We start from the raw sequence: 26293 nt of genomic DNA on the forward strand, positions 1-26293 counted from the left end.
AAGACACACATGCAGACTGAGAGCAAAGGGATGGAAAAAGATATTTCATGCAAGTGGAAACAACAAGAAAGCAGGGGTAGCAATACTCATTTCATTAAAAAAATAAACTTTAAAATAAAGTCTGTAACAAAGAGGGCATTATATAATGACAAAGGAGTCAGTAGAGGAAGATAAAATAACACTCGTTAACATATATACACCAAATATGGGAGCACTTAATGCAATTATGAATGGATATAAAAAGAGAAATTGACAATAATAAAGTAATAGTATGGGATGTTAATGGTCCACTTACATCCATGGACAGAGCATCCAGACAGAAAATCAGTACGAAAACATAGTCTTAAATGACACATTAGACCAGTTGGGTTTGATAGGTATCTCCAGGACATTCCATCCAAAAATAGCAGAATAACATTCTTTTCAAGTGTACATGGAATATTCTCCAGGATAAATCACATGCCAGGCCACAAAACAATAGAACAGAAATTATATCAAACAGTATTTCCAACTATGACTGTATGAAACTAGAAATTATTTTCAGAAAGAAAAATGGGAAAAACACCAACACAGGGAGACTAAACAATATGCTACTAAAAAAACAATGGATCAATGAAGAAATTTTACAAATCAGAAAATACCTTGAGACAAATGAAAATGGAAATACAACTTTCCAAAATCTAGGGCATACAACAAAAGTAGTTCTAAGAGGGAAGTTTAGAGTGATACAGACCTATATCAAGAAACAAGAAAAAATCTCAAATAAATAACCTAACAAACCATTTAAAGGAATTAGAAAATGAACAAACAAAGCCCAAAGTCAGCAAAAGGAAGGAAATAATAAAAATCAGAGAAGATACAAATAAAACAGAGACCAAAAAACAATAGAAAAGATCAACGAAACCAAGCCTGGCTTTTTGAAGAGATAAACAAAATTGATAAAACTTTTTGCCAGGCTCATCAAGAAAAGAAGAGAAAGGACCCAAATAAACAAAATAAGAAATGAAAGTAGAGAACTGACAACCAATATCACAGAGACACAAAAAATCGTAAGAGAATACTACAGTTATATGCCAACAAATTAAACAACCTAGAAGAAATAGACAAATTTCTAGAAACATACAACCTTCCAAGACTAAATTAGGAAGAAATAGACAATCTGAATATACTGTTCACTAGTAGTTAGATCTAATCTGTAATCAAAATACTACCAGCAAACAAAAGACCAGGAGTACATGGTTTCACAGAGGAATTCAACCAAACATATAAAGAAGAGCTAATACCTATCACTCTCAAACTATTCCAAAAAAATTGGCAGAGGAAATACTCCCAGATTCATTCTATGAGGCCACCATAATCTTGATATCAAAACCAAGACAAAGACACTCCAAAAAAAGAAAATTACAGGCCAGTATCTTTGATGAACATAGATGCAAAAATCCTTAACAAAATATTTGCAAGCCAAATTCAACAATACATAAAAAGGATCATACACCATCATCAAGTAGGATTTATTTCAGGAATGCAAGCATGGTTCAATATTTGCAAATCAATCATATGTGATACACCACATTAACAAAAGGAAAGACAAATATCACATGATAATCTCAATAGATGGAGAAAAAGCATTTGACAAAATTCAACATCCATTCATGATAAACACTTTCATCAAAGTTTTTACAGGGAACATATCTTGACATAATAAAGGCCATTTATGACAAACCCACAGCTGACATCATACTCAAATGTGAAAATGAAAGCTTTTCCTCTAAAATGAGGAAAAAGACAGTGATACCCCCTCTCACCACTTCTATTTAACACAGTATTGGAAGTCCTAGACACAGCAATCAGACAAGGAAAAGAAATAAAAGGCATTTAAACTGGAAGGAAAGAAAAAACTGTCACTATTTGCAGATCACATGATACTATATATATATAGAAAAACCTAAAGTCTTCACACAAAAATTTACTGAACTAATAAATGAATTCAGTAAAATTACAGTATACAGGATTAATATACTGAAATCTGGTTTTTGTCTACAATGCTAACAATAAACTATCAGAAAGAGAAAGCAAGGAAACAATCTCACTTAAAACTGCTTCAAAAAGAATAAAATACCTAGCAATAAACTTAACCAAGGAGAAGACTTTTACTCTGAAAACTATAAAATACTGATGAAGGAAATTGAAGATGACACAAATAAATGGAAAGATAGCCCATGTTCATGGATTGAAAGAATTAGTATTGTTAAAATGTTCATACTCCCCAAAGCAATCTATAGATTTAATGCAATCCCCATCAAAATACCCATGGCACTTTTCAACAATTTAGAACAAACAATTTAGAACAAGCAATACTAAAATTTATATAAAACCACAGAAGACCCTTAATTGCCAAAGAAATCTTGAGCAAAAAGAACAAAGCTGGAGGTATCACTCGCTCTGATTTCAAACTATACTACAAAGCTACAGTAATCAAAACAGTATGGTACTGACACAAAAACAGACACAGCTCAATGGAACCGAATAGAGGACCTTGAAATAAACCCATGGACTTATAGTCAATTAATCTATGACCAAGGAGGCAAGAATATACAATGGAGAAAAGACAGTCACTTCAATAAGTGGTGGTGGGAAAAACTGGACAGCCACATGTAAAAGAATGAAATTAGAACATTTCCTTGCATCATATACAAAAATAAACTCAAAATGGATTAAAGACCCAATGTAAGACCTGAATCCATAAAACTCCTAGATATAAGCAGAACATTCTGTGACATAAATCTTTTAGATCTGTCTACTAAGAAACAAAAGCAAAAATAAACAAATGGGGCCTATTTAAACTTAAAAGCTTTTGCACAGCAAAGGAAACCATAAACAAAACAAAAAGACAACCCACTGATTGGGAGAAAATATTTGCAAATGATATGACTAAAAGGAGTTAATATCCAAAATACATTATAAACAGCTCATAAAACTCAATATAAAAAACCAAACAACCTCATTACAAATGGGCAAAAGATTTAAATGGACAGTTTTCTAAAGAAGACAAACAGATGGCTAACAGGCACATGAAAAGATGCTCAACATTGCTAATTATCAGAGAAATGCAAATCAAAACCACAATGACATATTACCTCAAAAATGTCAGAATGGCTCTCATCAAAATGTTTACAAATAGCAAATGTTGGTGAGGATGTAGAGTAAAGGGAATGCTAGTACACTGTTTGTGGAAATGTAAATTGGTGAAGCCACTATGGAAAACAATATAGAGGTTTCTCAAAAAACAAAAATAGAACTACCATATGATCAAGCATTTCCACTCTTGGAAATATATCTGAAGAAAAAAAAACACTGATCTGAAAAGATACATGAACCCCAATGTTTATAGCAGCAGTATTTACAATAGCCAAGATATGGAAGCAATCTAAGTGTCCATCAACAGAAGAATGAATAAAGATGTGAGATTATATATATATATAATGAAATATTACTCAGTCATAAAAAAGAATGAAATTCTGCCATTTGCAACAATGTGGATGGACCTAGAGGGTATTATGCTTAGTGAAATAAGTTAGAGAAAGACAAATACTGTATGTTTTCACTTATATATGGAATCTAGAAAATAAAACAAATGAAAGAATATAACAAAACAGAGACAGAGACACAGATAAAGAGAACAAACCAGTGGTAAAAGATTAAGTAAATCTAAAAGATTTATGTCAAAGAGTGTTCTGCTTATGTTCTCTTCTAGGAGTTTTATGGATTCAGGTCTTGCATTAGGTCTTTAATCCATTTTGAGTTTATTTTTGTATATGATGCAAGGAAATGTTTCCCCCTTTTCAGAAGGAAAAGGTAAGGGGCAAGACAGGGATATGGGATTAAGATATATAAACTGCTATGTATAAGATAAGCAACTAGGATGTATTGTACAGCATAAGGAAATATAGTCAATATTTTGTAATAATATTAAATGGAGTATACTCTATAAAAATGCTGATTCACTATGTTATACACCTTATACTAATGTAATATTGTAAATCAACTAACTTCAACTTAAAAATGAAAATTAACACTACATGGGAATACCTTTTTCTCACTTAACAGTTTGATTAAAATCCAAATTTGATAAATATCTGTTAGCAATGCTGTGGAGGAAATGTACTCTTGAATTGCTGATTGGGATTGTAAATTAATACAACTATTATAGAATAGAATTTAACTACATGTACCAAATTATATACACCTTTAGCTTCCTAAAAATACTACTTCTATGAATCTATCCTAAAGATGCATGACAAAAGGACAAAAAGGGGTATACAAAAAAATATAAAAATATATAAGGTTATCTATTCTTCGTAACAGTATTTTCAACAAAGTAAGGCTTGAAAACAACCCAAATGTCTATCCAGTGGAGCTGGCAAATGAACTGTAGTACATGCACCCAGTATAATGCTATGGAGTTGTAAAAGGAATAGAGAATATGTCTATGTATATCCTTGGAGTAATTTCCAGAAAGTACGTCTGAGTAAAAAAGTAAAGTGGAGAAAAGTACACAGTGGTATATTGTACTACTGTTTATGAAAGAAAGGGAGAGGAACACATACATTTGCTTATACATATATTTTTAACTGAAATGTAATAAAATAAAAATCAATAGTTACTTCTAGGAAGAGGGATGAAATATGGTAAAGAAGATAGAGTAGAAGCTACATTTTCCCGGGAGTCATTCTACCCTATGTGAAAATTCTTATTCCACCAACACTGTGGGTTCAAAAAAGAAGGGGGTATTTGAGATCCACGTCTTAAAGAGGGCATCATAGCATAGGAGGGGAAGGACATGTACTTTGGTCATTGATACCAGGGTTGGGATGCTGGCTTTTCCTTTATTGGCCAGTGGGACTTTAGGCAAGTTACTTAACTTCTCTGAGCTTCACATTTCTCATGTATAAAATGGAGATAAAATTAGTGCCTACCACAGAAGATTGTGCAAGGGATTAAATCAAACTGAAGTGACTTCACAAAGCAACACTTACCAATGGGAATATCAATGCCCACAGTCATCATCAGTTTGGAGGTGCGGCTAAAAATAGTTTCAAGTATGAAAAATGTGAATGATTTAATTTAAAAGTTTTTGAGTAGATTCAAGATTTTCTCTGTGAAAGATGTCACTGTTGTAGTCAGTTCTTTCTTGAGTAGAAGGGAAAGCAGTGCAGTTACAGTCCATTGGGAATGTGAGCCCATGACCAGTTATATGTCATGTATATGCAAACTTAACATGCATACTCATGTTTATCAGAGAAGAAAAGTTGAGAATAGATGCTCTATAGGCTAGAATTCAATGGTAAAGAATGTATGAATGTTGGACACTTGTTAGCAATCAGAATGGGTCTATGGATATATTGTGACTACCTCAGTATTTTAACCTAATCATGGAAGTCTCCAAAGAAAAAGGAAATTCAGTGAAGAAGGATGGAGAGACATAAGGGTGATCATAAAAACAATTAAACCATATAAAGGAACTGTTTTGTAATTAGAAAATTGGTTTTTTGTGTGACCTAAGAATTTCTTCAATTTTCTCTCTCTTCTCTCCCTCTCTGATGTTCCTCTTCCAAGAAAAAGAAAAAAATTGTTAAAAGGCAGTTGAACTAGAGGTTCTTTAAAGACTTTCTCAGTTCTGACATCTTATGAGTTGATGATGCAATAACCCCAAACTTTTAAATTCCCATCTAGCACAGTCCTCAGAATGACAGAGGAACAGGCATTACTTACTGATGCAGTAATTTGCTTTCATGTGGAAGTGAGGCTGTGTGATTTGCCATCTGGGGTGAAATCCTATGGGCTTGGTTGTTATATAATCTTATCTGTGCAGAATTTTCATTTATGTTACTGACATGTGCTGTTACTTTCTCTTGGCCTTTAAATTTGAGATCATTGGGTTTTTGTTATGTTTTTCCCTAAAGAGTCAAACCAGTCAACTCTTCACAGCTTTACATACATACAAGTAAAAGGCTTAATATAAGCACTTAATATTCTTACTGAAAAAGAAATATCCAAAAAACAAACAAATTAATTTCTCAGTGGTGGCATTCCACATCATCAACTATCAACTTTGTTTCAGGATAAAAGGATAGGAGACATTAAAGCATTTTTGATGTAGTTTCATTTAAAAATTTTATACTTATATTAGTCACCCAAATTTCACTTCCATTTAATACTGGTTCAGATTACGAATAAATGTGGTGTTGGGTCCTCCTGAGCATTCAATGGCAAAGATATTTTTCCTTTAAAATCCAAGCTAGTGCTTCAGAAAATATATAGGCCAAAGAGCTCCAGAGGAAATCAGCTGTGTAATATTCTATATAGTTCAAACTCTCTTTAAGATTGGGTTCAATAGTCTCTATATTGATTTTTTCAAATGACTAGGATATTCTGTCCTCTACAGAGGAGACAACAATCCACTTACAATGGGAACTGGTCAAAACATAATCCACATTGGCCCAGGTGCTGTGGAGTGTCTCAAGGACCTCTGCACACAGGCTGAAGAAGTTTGACAGGCTTTCTCCACTGTTGCAGGGTGGGGGTGGGGGTCTCAATCCACACCAATCACCCCAAATTTGATGGCTCTTCATGCCTTCAATATGATTCCATTCATCTTAGAGTTTTACTTTGCAAGGAAGTCACTGGAAAGTAGTTATATTGTAGCTTCTCCCATATCATTGTTCTTATAACACTTCCTTCAGTTTTACAAAGTAAACCTAACCATGGTTCACATTGCCTCATTTTTAAGAACTATGATGTCACTAAAAAGGCACGGTTCATGGAGTAAGCATCTTAAATGAAATTATTTACATTTCCATTGACAAAGCAAATATTTTACTTAAGTAATCCACAAAGCACCCTTCCATTCCAGTTTAAGGTGCTATTCCATTAGTGCTTAAAATAGGAAGATTTTTGTGGGAAATTATTCTACTTTCACTGCCAACACTCTCTATACTCAATTGTATCAGCAGTCCTATTGGCAGAGTTCCCCCACACACATATATAACATTTTTCTTGTGATTATAAAAGTGATACATGCTTATTGTAGGATCTTTGGAACATACAGAAAAGACAAGAGAAAATAATAAAAAGTGCTTATAATCCCTCTGCCCAGAGACCATAAAATTTGACATTTGGTGTATTTCTTACTTTAATTGCCTATCATTTGACAAGGTTTCAAATATATTCTTTAGAACAATCATGGTTTCCAAAACCTCCCTTGTCAGCTCTTGAATTTATGTCAGGAGACCAATACATTTTCCTTGGCTGAAGCAGACTCAGGAGGTGAAGTTTCAAGAATGAGAGGAGAGAGAAAATAGGGCTCAGAATCTGTTTCAGTTATGAACTTATTACAGTAAGGAATTAAATGGCCACCTTCAAAGTTATTCCCTGAAGCTTCTGCTCTCACGACCTCATTATTGCCTTAATCTGCCCTTTTATCATGAGAGTTCAACTATTAATACCATTGTCAAGTTCTTTTTTATTTTGCATTTGGCTAAAATGCCACCTCCCATTTTATTTTGTGGTACCCAGGCTAATCCCTCATTACTTTCCCTGATTCTGAGCCCTCTGGGCATCCTCTCCTTGCTACTCAAATCTCCTCCTACACTGTTGATTAGTTATGTCAGCCTTGGGCAGCCCTGGAGACAAGGAACAATATGGATTGATGCTTGTTAAAAGAGTAACTGAATACAAAATATGCTCACGAGGGAGACAAACCTCAACTATAGAAAAATCTACAGATATTTTCCAAGTGTAACTCTCACATAGTTATACACACAGCATAATATGATCTACGAGATCCTGCTAAAACCACTTTGATAAACAGAATAGTGTGTGTTTGGTATAGTAATAGTTGTATATTAATAAAAGTTATATCAATTGAATCCATGTTTTATGGGATCCATGTTTTTGAGAAGAATTGAAAAACATGCTGTATAAGCAATATCATGGTAAATTTTACTATACTAAGTAAACTTGTCCTGGTTGCCTTTTCTTTTTTTTTCTTTCTTTTTTCCAGTACGCGGGCCTCTCACTGTTGTGGCCTCTTCCTTTGTGGAGCACAGGCTCCGGACACGCAGGCTCAGTGGCCATGGCTCATGGGTCCAGCCGCTCCGTGGCACGTGGGACCTTCCCAGACCGGGGCACGAACCTGTGTCCCCTGCATCAGCAAGCGGACTCCCAACCACTGCGCCACCAGGGAAGCCCGGTTGCCTTTATTTTTAAACTTAGTGAGTTTCCCAGTGATTTGTCCATGGTAAGTTTCCCATCATTTGAGAAATTTGAGCACTGGATGAATTTTCACCTGCCAATGGGCATAGACATCAGCAATTGCCAATTGTACCATGACAAATATTCAATCGTCTGACAAAAAATAGAAAATATAAACAATGCAATGTCTTTTTTTATAAAGATTAGGTATTAAAATATCTTTTATTTTAAGAACTCAATTTAACAGTAGATGGTAGTAGTTATTTGATATTTTTATCTTCTAACATGAATAAATGAAAAGTTGCTAATCTTTTGTCAGTCTCTCATTTTTATTTCTTTTTTCTGAAAATTTACTGATGTGTGAAATCCCCAAGTCTGGAACCACTGGACTGGCTGACTTCTATGATTTCTCTGAATTCTCAAAGTATACAATTGTATATATGTAGATATTAAATGTAATTGGGATAAAACTTTATTTTTTCTATAAAATTCAACACTATTAAAGTGGTCTTAATATCTCTTAAAAGTTGTCTCCCAAATGGCTAACAGGTACATGAAAGGTGCTCAGTGTTATTAAACATCGGTAAATGAGCAAATAAAAACCACAATGAGATATCACTCATACCTGTTGGGATGGCTTTTATAAAAATAATAAGCAATAAGTGTTGGAGAGGATGTAGAAAAAAAGGGAACTTTTGTACACTGTGGGTGGGAATGTAAATAGGTACAGTCATTATGGAAAACTGTATGGAGATTCCTCAAGAAGTTAAAAATAGAACTGCCATATGGTCCAACAATCCCAATCCTGGGTATACATCTGAAAGAAATGAAATCACTATCTTGAAGAGAGATCTTCACTCCCATGTTCATTGCAGCTTTATTCACAATAGCCAAGATATAGGAACAACCTAAGTGTCCATCAACAGATAAATGGATAAAGAAGATGTCACACACACACACAAACACCCAACATGCACTAGATTATTCAGCCATTAGGAAGGTAATCCTTCCATTTACAACAACATGGATAAATCTGGAGGACATTAAGCTAAGTGAAATAAGTCAGAGAGAGAAAAATACATACTGTATGATCTCAGTTATATGTGAAATCTTTTTTTAAAAAAAATATCCATCTCATAGAAACAGTGACTAGAATGGTAGTTACCAGGGGTTGTGGGGTAGGGGAAACGGGGAGATGCCCATCAAAGGGTACAAGCCTTCAATTATAAGATGACTAAATTCAGGGGATGTAATATATTAATACAACATGGTGACTATAGTTAACAATGCTGTATTGTACACTTGACATTTGCTAAGGGAGTAAATCTTAAGCACTTTCACCATACACATACACCAAAGACTGTGAGGTGATGGATATGTTAGCTAACCTGACTGTGGTAATCATTTCACAAAGGATTTGTATATCAAATCATCACATTGTACACTTTAAATATATACAACTTTATTTGTCAGTTATACCCCAACCAAGCTGGAAAAAGAAAGTTGTTTGCTTTCATTGGTAGTCAAAATTTTTAGCCTGCAATCTGCTTTATCGTACTAATTCAATTAAAAGGCTACTTGGATTAAAATTGGCTTTATAATTAGTTAAAAATTTTGAGACCACATCTCTGAAAAGTAATACTTCCATTTATATAGCAGACTATGATATCTGTTTTATACATTATTTTATTTAATCTTACACTATGAGTAGAGCATTATTACATTTCAGGAATCAGAGGCTCGGAGAGGTTAAACAACTTCTGAAGTGCATTGTGGCCTCCCCCAGATGATTCTCATGGTTCCCTCACATATAAGACTGTGTTAATTTAAACATTGTTTAATCCATTCTTTTTCAGTTAATTTTTACATAATGGATTCAAATTATAATATTTAATAGAGGAATTATTTCAATTTTTTATGAAATAGTCATTAAAATTGTCTTGTTTCTATTTATATATTACTTTCATTTGTTTTTGTGTACTCTTTATTTAAAATTGGGCTTTCAGAAGATAGCGGAAGAGTAAGACGCAGAGATCACGTTCCTCCCCACAGATACACCAGAAATACATCTACACGTGGAACAACTTCTACAGAGCACCTACTGAATGCTGGCAGAAGACCTCAGGCCTCCCAAAAGGCAAGAAACCCCCCACGTACCTGGGTAGGGCAAAAGAAAAAATAAACAGAGACAAAAGGATAGGGACAGGACCTGCACCAGTGGGAGGGAGCTGTGAAGGAGGAAAGGTTTCCACACACTAGGAAGCCCCTTCACGGGCGGAGACTGCGGGTGGCGGAGGTGGAGAGCGTCGAAGCCGTGGAGGAGAGCACAGCAACAGGGGTGCGGAGGGCAAAGCAGGGAGACTCCCGCACAGAGGATCAGGGCCGACCAGCACTCACCAGCCCGAGAGGCTTGTCTGCTCACCCGCTGGGGCGGGCGGGGCTGGGAGCTGAGGCTCCGGCTTTGGTCCGAGTGCCGGGAGAGGACTGGGATTGGCGGTGTGAACACAGCCTGCAGGGGTTAGTGCGCCACGGCTAGCCGGGAGACAGTTCGGGAAAAAGTCCGGACCTGCTGAAGAGGCAAGAGACTTTTTCTTCCCTCTTTGTTTCCTGGTGCACGAGGAGAGGGGATTAAGAGTGCTGCTTAAAGGAGCTCCAGAGACGGGCGCGAGCCACAGCTAAAAGCGCGGACCCCAGAGATGGGCATAAGACTCTAAGGCTGTTGCTGCCTCCACCAAGAAGCCTGTGTGCGAGCACAGGTCACTGTCCACACCCAGCTTCCAGGGAGCCTGTGCAGCCCGCCACTGCCAGGGTCCCGGGATCCAGGGACGACTTTCCCGGGAGAACCCACAGCGTGCCTCAGGCTGGTGCAATGTCATGCTGGCCTCTGCAGCCGCAGGCTCCCCCCGCACTCCGTGTACTTCCCTCCCCCTGGCCTGAGTGATCCAGAGCCCCCGAATCAGCGGCTCCTTTAACCCCGTCCTGTCTAAGCAAAGAACAGACGCCCTCTGGCGACCTACATGCAGAGGTGGGGCCAAATCCAAAGCTGAGCCCCGGGAGCTGTGAGAACAAAGAAGAGAAAGGGAAATCTCTCCCAGCAGCCTCAGGTGCAGCGGATTAAAGCTCCACAATCAACTTGATGTACCCTGCATCTGTGGAATAGCTGAATAGACAACAAATCATCCCAAATTGAGGAGGTGGACTTTGAGAGCAAGGTTTATGATTTTTTCCCCTTTTCCTCTTTTTGTGAGTGTGCATGTGTATGCTTCTATGTGAGATTGTGTCTGTATAGCTTTGCTTCCACCATTTGTCGTAGGGTTCTATCCGTCCATTTTTTTTCTTAATAATTATTTTTTATTTTAATAACTTTATTTTATCTTACTTTATTTTATTTTACTTTATCTTCTATCTTTCTTTCTTTTTTTCCCTTCCTTCCCTCCTTCCTTCCTTCCTCCTTCCCTCCCTCCCACCCTCCTTTCTTTCTTTCTTTCTTTCTACTTCTACTAATGATTTCTTTCTACTTTTTCTCCCTTTTATTCTGAGCCATGTGGATGAAAGACTCTTGGTGCTGCAGCCAGGAGTCAGTGCTGTGCCTCTGAGGTGACAGAGCCAACTTCAGGACACTGGTCCACAAGAGACCTCCAAGCTCCACGTAATATCAAACGGCGAAAATCTCCCAGAGATCTCCATCTCAACACCAGCAGCCAGCTTCACTCAACGACCAGCAAGCTACAGTGCTGGACACCCTATGCCAAACAACTAGCAAGACAGGAACACAACCTCACCCATTAGCAGAGAGGCTGCCTAATATCATAATAAGTCCACAGACACTCCAAAACACACCACCAGACATGGACCTGCCCACCAGAAAGACAAGATCCAGCCTCATCCACCAGAACACAGGAACTACTCCCCTCCACCAGGAAGCCTACACAACCCACTGAACTAAATTTAGCCACTGGGGACAGACACCAAAAACAACAGGAACTACGAACCTGCAGCCTGAGAAAAGGACACCACAAACACAGTAAGATAAGCAAAATGAGAAGACAGAAAAACACACAACAGTTGAAGGAGCAAGATAAAAACCCACCAGACCTAACAAGTGAAGAGGAAATAGGCAGTCTACCTGAAAAACGAATTCAGAATAATGACAGTAAAGATGATCCAAAATCTTGGAAATAGAATAGACAAAATGCAGGAAACAGTTAACAAGGACCTAGAAGAACTAAAGATGAAACAAGCAACGATGAACAACACAACAAATGAAATTTTAAATACTCTAGAAGGGATCAATAGCAGAATAACTGAGGCATAAGAACGGATACGTGACCTGGAAGATAAAATAGTGGAAGTAACTACTGCAGAGCAGAATAAAGAAAAAAGAATGAAAAGAACTGAGGACAGTCTCAGAGACCTCTGGGACAACATTAAACACACCAACATTCGAATTATAGGGGTCCCAGAAGAAGAAGAGAAAAAGGAAGGGACTGAGAAAATACTTGAAGAGATTATACTTGAAAACTTCCCTAATATGGGAAAGGAAATAGTTAATCAAGTCCAGGAAGCACAGAGAGTCCCATACTGGATAAATCCAAGGAGAAATATGCCAAGACACATATTAATCAAACTGTTAAAAATTAAATACAAAGAAAATATATTAAAACCAGCAAGGGAAAAACAACAAATAACACAGAAGGGAATCCCCATAAGGTTAACCGCTGAACTTTCAGCAGAAACTCTGCAAGCCAGAAGGGACTGGAAGGACATATTTAAAGTGATGAAGGAGAAAAACCTGCAACCAAGATTACTGTACCCAGCAAGGATCTCATTCAGATTTGATGGAGAAATTAAAACCTTTACAGACAAGCAAAAGCTGAGACAGTTCAGCACCACCAAACCAGATTTACAACAAATGCTAAAGGAACTTCTCTAGGCAAGAAACACAAGAGAAGGAAAAGATCTACAATAACGAACCCAAAACAATTTAGAAAATGGGAATAGGAACATACATATTGATAATTACCTTAAATGTAAATGGACTAAATACTCCCACCAAAAGACACAGATTAGCTGAATGGATACAAAAACAGGACCCATATATATGCTGTCTACAAGAGACCCACTTCAGACCTAGAGACACATACAGACTGAAAGTAAGGGGATGGAAAAAGATATTCCATGCAAATGGAAGCCCAAAGAAAGCTGGAGTAGCAATTCTCATATCAGACAAAATAGACTTTAAAATAAAGACTATTAGAAGAGACAAAGAAGGACACTACATAATGATCTAGGGATTGATCTGAGAAGAAGAGATAACAATTGTAAATATTTATGCATGCAACATAGGAACACCTCAATACATAAGGGAAATACTAACAGCCAAAAAAGGGGAAATCAACAGTAACACATTCATAGTAGGGGACTTTAACACCCCACTTTCACCAATGGACACACCATCCAAAATGAAAATAAATAAGGAAACACAAGCTTTAAATGATACATTAAACAAGATGGACTTAGTTGATATTTATAGGACACTCCATCCAAAAACAACAGAATACACATTTTTCTCAAGTGCTCATGGAACATTCTCCAGGATAGATCATATCTTGGGTCACAAATCAAGCCTTGGTAAATTTAACAAAATTGAAATTGTATCAACTATCTTTTCCGACCACAATGCTATGAGGCTAGATATCAATTACAGGAAAAGATCTGTAAAAAATACAAACACATGGAGGCTAAACAATACACTACTTAATAACGAAGTGATCACTGAAGAAATCAAAGAGGAAGTCAAAAAATACCTAGAAACAAATGACAATGGAGACACGATGACCCACAATCTATGGGATGCAGCAAAAGCAGTTCTAAGAGGGAAGTTTATAGCAATACAATCTTACCTTAAGAAACAGGAAACATCTCGAATAAACAACCGAACCTTGCACGTAAAGCAATTAGAGAAAGAAGAACAAAAAAACCCCCAAAGTTAGCAGAAGGAAAGAAATCATAAAAATCAGATCAGAAATAAATGAAAAAGAAATGAAGGAAACGATAGCAAAGATCAATAAAAGTAAAAGCTGGTTCTTTGAGAAGATAAACAAAATTGATAAATCATTAGCCAGACTCATCAAAAAAGAAAGGGAGAAGACTCAAATTAATAGAATTAGAAATGAAGAAGGAGAAGTAACAACTGACACTGCAGAAATACAAAATATCATGAGAGATTACTACAAGCAACTCTATGTCAATAAAATGGACAACCTGGAAGAAATGGACAAATTCTTAGAAAGGCACAGCCTGCCAAGACTGAATCAGGAAGAAATAGAAAATATGAACAGACCAATCACAAGCACTGAAATTGAAACTGTGATTAAAAATCTTCCAACAAACCAAAGCCCAGGACCAGATGGCTTCACAGGCGAATTCTATCAAACATTTAGAGAAGAGCTAACACCTATCCTTCTCAAACTCTTCCAAAATATAGCAGAGGGAGAAACACTCCCAAACTCATTCTACGAGGCCACCATCACCCTGATACCAAAACCAGACAAGGATGTCACAAAGAAAGAAAACTACAGGCCAATATCACTGATGAACATAGATGCAAAAATCCTCAACAAAATACTAGCAAACAGAATCCAACAGCACATTCAATGGATCATACACCATGATCAAGTGGGGTTTATTCCAGGAATGCAAGGATTCTTCAATATACGCAAATCAATCAACATGATACACCATATTAACAAATTGAAGGAGAAAAACCATATGATCATCTCAATAGATGCAGAGAAAGCTTTCGACAAAATTCAACACACATTTATGATAAAAACCCTGCAGAAAGTAGGCATAGAGGGAACATTCCTCAACATAATAAAGGCCATATATAACAAACCCACAGCCAACAGCATCCTCAATGTTGAAAAATTGAAAGCATTTCCACTAAGATCAGGAACAAGACAAGGTTGCCCACTCTCACCACTCTTATTCAACATAGTTTTGGAAGTTTTAGCCACAGCAATCAGAGAAGAAAAGGAAATAAAAGTAATCCAAATCGGAAAAGAAGAAGTAAAGCTGTCACTATTTACAGATGACATGATACTATACATAGAGAATCCTAAAGATGCTACCAGAAAACTACTAGAGCTAATCAATGAATTTGGTAAAGTTGCAGGATACAAAAGTAATGCACAGAAATCTCTGGCATTCCTATACACTAATCATGAAAAATCTGAAAGTGAAATCAAGAAAACACTCCCATTTACCATTGCAACAAAAAGAATAAAATATCTAGGAATAATCCTACCTATGGAGACAAAAGACCTGTATGCAGAAAATTAAAAGACACTGATGAAAGAAATTAAAAATGATACAAATAGATGGAGAGATATACCATGTTCTTGGATTGGAAGAATCAACATTGTGAAAATGACTACTACCCAAAGCAATCTACAGATTCAATGCAATCCCTATCAAACTACCACTGGCATTTTTCACAGAACTAGAACAAAAAATTTCACAATTTGTATGGAAACACAAAAGACCCCGAATAGCCACAGCAATCTTGAGAACGAAAAACAGAGCTGGAGGAATCAGCGTCCCTGACTTCAGACTATACTACAAAGCTACAGTAATCAAGACAGTATGATACTGGCACAAAAACAGAAATATAGATCAATGGAACAGGATAGAAAGCCCAGAGATAAACCCATGCACATATGGTCACCTTATCTTTGATAAAGGAGGCAGGAATGTACAGTGGAGAAAGGACAGCCTCTTCAATAAGTGGTGCTGGGAAAACTGGACAGCTACATGTAAAACTATGAGATTAGATCACTCCCTTACACCATACACAAAAATAAGCTCAAAATGGATTAAAGACCTAAATGTAAGGCCAGAAACTATCAAACTCTTAGAGAAAAACACAGGTAGGACACTCTATGACATAAATCACAGCAAGATCCTTTTTGACCCACCTCCAAGAGAAATGGAAATAAAAACAAAAATAAACAAATGGGACCTAATGAAACTTCAAAGCTTTTGCACAGCAAAGGAAACCATAAACAAGACCAAAAGACAACCCTCAGAATGGGAAAAAATATTTGCAAATGAAGCAACTGACAAAGGATTAATCTCCAAAATTTATAAGCAGCTCATGCAGCTTAATAACGAAAAAACAAGCAACCTAATCCAAAAATGGGCAGAAGACCTAAATAGACATTTCTCCAAAAAAGATATACAGACTGCCAACAAACACATGAAAGAACGCTCAACATCACTAATCATTAGAGAAATGCAAATCAAAACTACAATGAGATATCATCTCACACTGGTCAGAATGGCCATCATCAAAAAATCTAGAAACAATAAATGCTAGAGAGGGTGTAGAGAAAAGGGAACCCTCTTGCACTGTTGGTGGGAATGTAAATTGATACAGCCACTGTGGAGAACAGTATGGAGTTTCCTTAAAAAACTACAAATAGAACTACCATATGACCCAGCAATCCCACTCCTGGGCATATACCCTGAGAAAACGATAATTCAAGAAGAGTCATGTACCAAAATATTCATTGCAGCTCTATTTACAACAGCCCAGAGATGGAAACAACCTAAGTGTGCATCATCGGATGAATGGATAAAGAAGATGTGGCACATATATACAATGGGATATTACTCAGCCATAAAAAGAAATGAAATTGAGCTATTTGTAATGAGGTGAATAGACCTAGAGTGTGTCATACAGAGTGAAGTAAGTCAGAAAGAGAGAGACAAATACCGTATGCTAACACATATATATGGAATTTAAGAAAAAAAAATGTCATGAATAACCTAGGGGTAAAACAGGAATAAAGACACAGACCTACTAGAGAATGGACTTGAGGATATGGGGAGGGGGAAGGGTAAGCTGTGACAAAGCGAGAGAGAGGCATGGACATATATACACTACCAAACTTAAGGTAGATAGCTAGTGGGAAGCAGCCACATAGCACAGGGAGATCTGCTCGGTGCTTTGTGACCGCCTGGAGGGGTGTGATAGAGAGGGTGGGAGGGAGGGAGACACAAGAGGGAAGAGATATGGGAACATATGTATATATATAACTGATTCACTTTGTTGTAAAGCAGAAACTAACACACCATTGTAAAGCAATTATACTCTAATAAAGATGTTTAAAAAATTTTTTTAAAATTAAAAAAAGTTTAAAAAAAAGTGCTGTGTGAGCAATAAAAGGAGTGAAGAAAGACTGAGTGAAGAAAAGAGTGATGTGAGTCCAGAGAGAACAACCAAATACATGCTCTAAAGATATGAAGGGAAGAAAATGGTGGAGTTTTTTAGAAAACAGACAGACATGAGGTAACTTTGGGAAGTCCACAGAGAAGGAAAGCACAGGAAATTATAGTGGAAGAAGAAAAATAACACAAAAACTAAGATTCTCCCTCTTAACTGTAGGCTGGTGAAAAGTGAGTGCTGGAAGGGAAAAAAATGTAGGAAAAGGGAGGCTTGTTCACCATCCCAGACAAACTGCCATGAATTCACCTTCAGTAGATGAAGTCCTGTTATCTCTCCTCAGACCTGCTACAGAGCTCACAGCACCAAAGGACCAGTGTTATTCTCCCCATAACCCCCTCTGCAGCTTCATTCTACAAACATTAAGAGGGCTCCTCTTGAAGTTTAAACGAGAGCTTGTGATTCTGTATCCCAGTGGCAGCTTGAGAGAGAAGAGAAACCTGTTGCACACTACAGTCTCAGGCCAGCCCTGACATACCTCAACCTCCTGGTGAGCCCCAAGAATTAGACACTGTGGAATCTTCATTACAACACAGCTCATGAGTAAGTAAAATCAAGAGGGAAAAAGATAATTTGGTTAAATATGCACTAGGGATGGAAAAACAGATGGGGGCATTAATCCTACTTACAAGATTTGGCTTCATATCAAGTCACATCATGACTAGTTAGGAGCAGCTGTTAGGCATAACCATCAAAGGTTTCACTAGAAAACTCTTCAGTTTGATAAGATGCTGAGAGAACCAAACCATGAGGGAATTTCTGTATCATCCATGCCAGTTTTTGGTAAAATTTTCACTAGAGGGAAGTCCTTTATAGGTTTCTCCATAGGCTTTAATTTTAAGTGGAAATCCAACCATTATAGTCAGCAAACATGGGTTGACCCAGTTGCCTACTTCAAAACCTTCAATGGGTTTTTTGCAGGGACTCCTTCTCGAGGGGTCTAAACTCAAAGGGCACTCTTTCAGGGCAGTTGTATTCCGCAAGAAAAGAACTATATGGCATACTCTGAATGGACAATTCTCAGCAGCATAAAATTCAGTGTTTTATAACCCTGAATTGTCATTGAAGGTGTTCTAAGTGGTGAAAGGGGGCCGTTCTCCCCCGTCTCCTCATACCTCCTTCAGGTAAGACATTTGACCTTTTGAAATATAACTGTTCAGTTAGGACAGCTCTAGCCTTCCACAAAGAGGTTCAGAGAGAGGAGGAGGAGATATACATGAAGGAATAGATACAAGATAATGGATCCAAGTGGGACGCAAGGCCAAGTAGCAGCAAAGAGCCAGAAAGACAATAAATTCATGTATCAAGAGTCTAGGTGAAGCTACGGGTCTAGAACAGGGCTAGCAGTCAGCAGCAGTGGAATTCACAGGCACCAAATAGCTTGGCAAAATGATGGACCAGGAATCTGTCAGTTGGAAGAACAGGTGTAAGAAAAAGAAGTGAAACAAAATATGAAATGTATGCTTTTGGTACATTAGCCGCATAGCAGACATCTGCTCTTTTGGCTGCCCAGCACCCTTCCACGGAATTTACTCTGGGGAATCCATCCCTCTCCCATTATTAATCTTGTGATTTGGGTGGGATTAGCTTTACACCAATTTCCACAGATGAACCCAGATTGGTTTAATCCAATTATCATATCTCATCCTCCTAGTCACATTGATTGAGTTATGGATGTGCGTTTAATAAAATCAAAGTCAATCAGAGTCAACCATCTATATGCTGAGGCTTCTGGGAAACAGACACAGTCTAGAAGAAACCCTCTTTTGGACCCCTGGACAACCTGGACCATGAAGTGTGAGAATGTGTTGCCTGAAGCTGCTAAGACCTTTGCTTTCCTCCCATAAAGTGAGAGCCTGGAAGAGCAAGGGGGCAATCATTTGGAGCTGATGCATGAAAACAAGACCACAGAAAGCAGAGCAGAGGGACACGGACAAAACGGATTCTTAGTGATATTATCTGAATCTCTGGTTCAAAAGTACCCAAAGCCAACATCACCTCTCAACTTTTCAGTTATGTAAGCCAGTGAATTCCCCTTCTGGTTTAAGCCAGTTTGAGTTGGGTTTTTCTGTCTTTTGTAAATGAAGCACGTAACTGATATGAGAATCTGCTTATTTATTAGTGAACACTTCCGTGTGACAGGCACTGCACTAAATGCTGTAGGTTCTGTGATAGATGAAGCAGGCTTGGCTCAGGCTCTCATGGATTTATCGTGTATAGTGAAGGAGACAGTACACAAATAAGCATCCCAGTAAACATGTAAGTATAAATTGTGATAAGTCCTAGTAAAGTTAAGACCTGAGTGATATTACTAAGAATAATGGGTGGATGAGAAACAATGACTGGGAAGACAGAGAGAGGTACTGCAGCCTAGTACTTCCCTTGGGTTGGCCAGGTGAAATGAGAAGAGCGAGCATCCCAGGCAAAAGGCATGTTGTCCATTTTCTCTCCTCTTACCTACCCTAACTGCTTTAGTTACAGCAACAAACTTGTCACAGGGCTAGGAGTCCAATCTAATGAACAAAAGTCACCATATCAGACTGACAAATTTTGCTATTTCCGAGTCCTAACGTTACCACCTACCAGCAGTGCCACGATTAGAACCAGTTAGGCAATATGGATACCCCAGCAACAGGTTTACTCATATTGATGACCACCACATCAGTAAAAGATCCTACAGTTTTTTTTAATATTATTGTGTTATTTTATGTATTTTTAATTTTTAATTTTATATTTTTATTGAAGTATAATTGATTTACAATGTTGTGTTAGTTTCCAGTGTACAGCAAAGTGATTCAGTTATATATATATATATATTCTTTTCCAGAATCTTCTCCCTTATAGTTTATTACAAAATATTGAGTAGAGTCCCCTGTGCTATACAGTAGGTCCTTGTTGGTTATCTATTTTATATACAGTAGTGTGTATATGTTAATCCCAAACTCCTAATTTATCCTACAGTTTTCAAAGTTATGTCTCAGGCTCATAAGTTTGTTGTTCAATTTCTGGTTTCCTCATTTGCATATGGGTTTTCTAATTATGATATCACTAACATAAGGAGACAGTAATAACTCAGGACAGCAGAAGTAGCCTCCGAGCTGTTCGGTCTAAGCCAACTCACTGCTCCATTAGGTTGAACACCAGCTGTTGTCCTGGCTCTTCTCACTCCAGTAGTTGCCAAAACATTAATATTCTGCAGTATCCTCTTCCTCATTTTAACTATTTTTTGTTCTTTTTCCCAGCATGTTCCTGGAGTTCAGTAAACGTAGCCTATACTTCTCTCTTCCAATATGATAAATGACCTTCTGGTCTATACTTCTCAGCAGATAGCACATGTGAAAGCCCCGATGTAAGACAGAGTTTGACTTTCCAGGAAACAGAAAACTCAGTGTGTCCAGTGGGTGATGAGACTGGAGAGACCAGCCAGATACTGTCCAGCCTTAGAGGCCACACTCGGGATTCCATATCTTATTCTAATGCCAGTAAGAAGCCAGTGAAAGGTGTTAAACAGAAAATGAAATGAGCAATCTTGCCTTCAAAAAAATCACTGATACAGTCCTTCTGCTAAATTGAAAACCAATCAGGGTGTTTGCTCCTGTGAGCTACTTTGAGAGATGAGAAATAGATTGTACAAACTGAAGGGAGGAGTAAAAGGACCAGAAAATGGAAGATATTTCTTACACCTCTAAAGAGTTGAAAAGTGTTTTCACCTCTCTCTCTCTCTCTACCTGCAATCTTGCTGTGCAGCCCCAGGTGTGCCATATAATTTCCAGGTCCTGTAAGTAATAAACCTTACCCACCCCCCACCCACCCCCAAAAGAAGAAAAGAATATGTCTTACAAGGAAAAAAATTCTTGTCTTGGAGCTTTGGGACAACATTGCCACAAAAGACTCAAATTCCAGTTGCAGTTTTACAACTGCAGGCAACAATCTTCAGTTTCCTGGTACTTGTCATGTGAGGAACGAAAATAAGTTGACAATAAGATCAAAAGTATGAATCAGAACTTGTCACACATCTCAAAGAAAATATCAGGCAGATGTCATTTTCCATAGGTAGGAATACTTCTGGACTGCAGGAAGTTAAATTTCATCCCAGCATTATTTTCTAAATGTCACATCTCATTGTCCAGTCCATTTTATTGCTATAGGCACAAATCATTTTTAATAATGAGTAATATGCAAGGTAAAGGACAATTATAGTCCAGAGGTCTTACAAATCAACAGAATTACACAGATAAAATCCCTGAAGCAAGTCCATGAATCCATAAGTTATGAAATTCAATTTGCTTAAAATGTCACCAATTCATCATCTCCAGTTTCTGAGCTGAGTAAGAGCAGCTCTAGAACATAATTCTGATCCCAGGCACCACTTCACCCAGCATGTAATTCTGAGACCCTTTCCCCACCAGATCAGTTTTCACTGTTCTTTAAAGTCCCCCAGGTGCAGTGTAAATGCATTAGTAACAAGCCAACAACTTCCCCAACAAAGCCTTGTTTGAAGTGCAACAGACTTTGTGGCTTCAGAGTCTTAAACCAACTGTATTTAATTTCTGGGGAATAACACAGAAAGTAGCAGCCTCTGACTGAGGCACTTTTTTACTGAGTAGCAGCCCTTTTCAAAGAGTCTAATGTATCTAACCACAGCCCTTTAGCTTCGCATATTTCCATTACTGTACTTTCAAAATAACACTGTGATGACCCACAGAACCATTAAAATGCCCTCTTGTGAAGCAGGTTACTGAAAGCCATTACTGTAATGTGTTTTTTCTTACCGCCCTCCCCATATAGATTGCAATCCCTTGGGCCAGGATTTAAGAGTATTGTGTGCACACACAAATAATCCATTAAAAATTGTGACTTAATGAATGAATTAGTCTTCCATTTTAAAGGAAAAACATTAATGCCTTTTTTTTAAAAAAAAGAAGCTAAATTTTATGTCTTACAATCATATAATTAATTGCTATACATTAGGTTTTAGAGGTGACTGTTTTCCTATTTCCTAGAACAAGGGATATCCGAAAACCCATCCAGGATAAAAGTCAATTTTTACTGTTTTTTTTTTTCCACTGGTCTAGAGCCTAACAGCCAAGGAGAATCTCCCAACAAGAGTCATATCAGTTCAGGGAAAACATATTCCTATTTCATGTCCTGAGAGTTATTTCCCTGGTTAAGATACACGGACCTCATTAATTACTTTACATGATGTAAATCTACAGATTACATCCTAGGATCTGTGTTTCCTAGCATGTGCCAAACATTGCTTTTATCCCACTCACATCCTGCCTTCTGCATAAGATACCAGATCACCTCTAGAGATACCAGGGTCTCTTCCAGTCACCAAGTTTTGGGGTGAATCCTTTAAAGTTCCCATGAAATTAGGATTTCTAATTTTCTCTCAAAAATACACAATAATCATCAACTTAATCATAAATCAATTTTGACTTCTAATGTTAGCCGAGAATGTTCACAAGTGTCAAAAGTGTTTCGATTCTCTTTTTATTTTAGCTTTTTAATTAAAAGACATTGTGATTCAGGATTCTGAGTCCCTTGTAGAAGAAAGAAGGGAATAGACTTGTAGAGAGGCACACGGGGGGTCTCAAAGATAATGATGAAGTGCTATTTCTTAAACTGGGTACTGGATATATGATTATTTCTTATACCATTAATCTTTATGTATAAAGATTATTTTGTGTCTACTCAATATTTTATAAAACCTGTTTTGAAAACAAACTACACAGAAATAATCCGTTTCCCTGTTTCCAATTTCCACATTTAAATTATTGCCACCTAATTGAAGCAAATGAAAGGCATCTGTGAAATTTGACAAGTTTACTGATACTTTCAGGAAAACCCTATGGGGATAATTCTGCCTCTGAAAAGACTTTTATCCAAAGTTGCTTTAAGATGCTATTCTAATAATACTATGATATAATACCATCAACATTAGAAGGAAAAAAACCCAGAAAGCTTCATCCCCCCAAAAAACTTCAAAAACAAGTAGGCATCATCTACCCCACAAGTGTGTTTGTTGCACTTGTACTATTGCGAATACAGAGACAAACACAGTCTCTGTCTTCAGGGAGTTTACAGTATAACAGGGAAGGAAAACAGACATATAAGCAATTGATCTAATGCAAGATAACTTTAAATAAGTGCTGAACAGGGGTGTAAACAGCATGCTATGAAGCTGAGTTTGAGAAGTGAGCTGAGGCTACCCTTAGCAAACAGCATTTACTATGATTAATTTGCAATGGTCTACGGTCAGCCCTTCACCCTTGCAGCCCCAGAATTTGATTTTATCAATGCCCCAGAGCTGATCAGATTCAGAGATGATGACTCATACCTACCAACTCCCAAACATCTAAAGAATATAAGTCAAAATGCTAATTTATAAATTTACAATAAGAATTATAACTGCTGGGAAGAGCAGATGTCCATGCTGTCTGACACACACCTCTCTCCCTCTAGACAAGTTAAATGGAAAGCCCTATAGTGAGAAAGGTGCTTGGGATACAAGAATTCATAAAAAGATCAGCTTGTGATATGGTTATGTTTTTAAAAAGCGTCATTTTGGTAGCTTGACAGGTCCAACTGCACAAAAGGGACATACTTCAGGGAAGACCACACATTCCCAGAGTCTTAACAGGAAACCTTATCCTCTACATTGGACCAGGTGAACATGGTCAAAGTCTGCCTTCCAGCTCCTTGTTTTTGTGTGTTTCTAGGGCTGACCACATGCCCTTAGGTCATGTTCTAAAGTTGTGTTCTTTCTTCGGTTACATTATAAGCTTTAACCAGGTTAGAGTAAAGTCTTCCAGTGGGGCATTACTTAGCACCTTTGCATAGCTGTACACTCTTCCAAAACTTAGTTTATAAGGTAATTCTCAGACTGCTCTCTCACATGCACATGGAGAGTGGCTAGCTTTAGGGTCCATGTAGAGGTACAACAGGAGATGAGTCTGGCTATGGAAGTCTGGGGAAGACCACAAAGTTCTTTAATACCTTGAATACTGTTCTAGAGAATGGCAAGCCATTGAAGATTTTCAGGAAGAAGAGTGATCTAGTTCACTCTAGAATGCAACAGTCTTTACAAACTCCTTTGAAAAAACACCCTGTGGGGAAAATATTTTGTAATAGCTATGACATATCAGGTGTACTTCATTCTAACCCTTGAACAAGAACAAGCTCAAAGGATATCATTTCTTCTTAGAGAGGAGCTAAAACTCACAAAGAAAACACAACCAAATTATGCCAAACAGCACTTAGAAAATTAATGCATCAATTGTCTATTAGATTTTTCTCATTGTTTTGGGTTTGGTGACTAAACCTTAGTTTCTAGACCAGTGGACAAGCCACATACGTAATTTAAAATTTTCTAGTAGCCACATTAAAAAAATGCAAAAAGAAACTGGTGAAATTAATTTAAACTGTAAATTTTGTTTAATCCAATGTATCCAAAATATTATTTCCATGTCAAGTTTTTGAAATCCAAGTGCATTTTGTACTTACAGAACATCTCGATTCAGACCAATATATTTCAAGTGCTCAGTAACCACATGTGGCTAGTGGCTAATATTGTATAGCATAGCCTTATACTACCTACTGTCAGCTCCAGGGTGTTCCGTATTATCAGAGAGAGCTGGCTTTCAGAGAGACCAAATTGTTCACGGCTATAGAGAACTGAAGGATTATAACATTTAATATGAATCTATTTTCACCTGCAGGATGGTGTGTGTCTGTGTGTGTGTGCGTGCGAAAGAGAGAGAGAGAGAGCAAGAGAGAGAAAATATGAGATTATCTTTGAGCAGCTAAATGGTTCACTTGGAGGTAATTAGGAAAGCCAGATCTCTAGAAATTCTTTTTTTTTTTTTTCCCTTTGGAAGGGTTTTAAAAACACAAACACCAGAACTTTCTTCTTTGGGTTTCTATAACTTACTTGTGACATTCAGCTTCAAAAGGTAACCTATGCATTTTATCTATTTGTTTATTTATTTATTTTTTATTTATGTGGCTGCATCGGGTCTTAGTTGCAGCACACAGGATCTTCGTTGTGGCACACAGGCTTCTCTCTAGTTGTGGCACGCGGGCTCCAGAGTGCGCAGGCTCAGTAGTTGCGGCACTTGGGCTTAGTTGCCCCACAGCATGTGGGATCCTAGTTCCCTGATCAGGAATCAAACCCGTATCCCCTGCACTGGAAGGCAGATTCTTAACCACTGGACCACCAGGGAAGTCCCAATCTATGCATGTTGAATTATCCTGACATTGCTAACTGAAAAATCCCCAGTGCAAAAAAAAAAATTCATTCTTCCATATCCTCTTGACTCCGAACCCTGAATAGAGATAAGAGAAATAATGTTTAAGTCTCATAGATTCCACCCATACTGCAGTTATTTTAGACAATCTGATTACATGTATATCTTCATATACCTTCACATAGTAGCTCCATTTCTTTTCAGCTGCAAAGAAAACTAGCATTCCAGTTAGTTCCACTCTCCTAGGAGAGAAGACTTGGAGTGAAAGATGACTCACCTTACTGTTTCTCTAACTGGATCATCATCTGTGAGTAGATAGTCCATGCCCACCACTGAGGTCCTGCCAGCATCCATTGTTCATGGAAAGAAGGGCCAATCCTTGGATATCACTTTGCCAGCCTTTACTGAAGAAATTTAGGTGTTAACCTAAAACAACAAAACAGCCAGTTATTGTACCAGGAAAATGGGTTTATTCTGGAGCAGCAAAGAATTGTAGTTC

Source organism: Delphinapterus leucas, chromosome 9, assembly GCF_059928025.1.
Source record: "Delphinapterus leucas isolate spDelLeu-1000000601 "Yukka" chromosome 9, BTC_Dleu_Yukka2, whole genome shotgun sequence".
Lineage (NCBI taxonomy): Eukaryota > Metazoa > Chordata > Mammalia > Artiodactyla > Monodontidae > Delphinapterus > Delphinapterus leucas.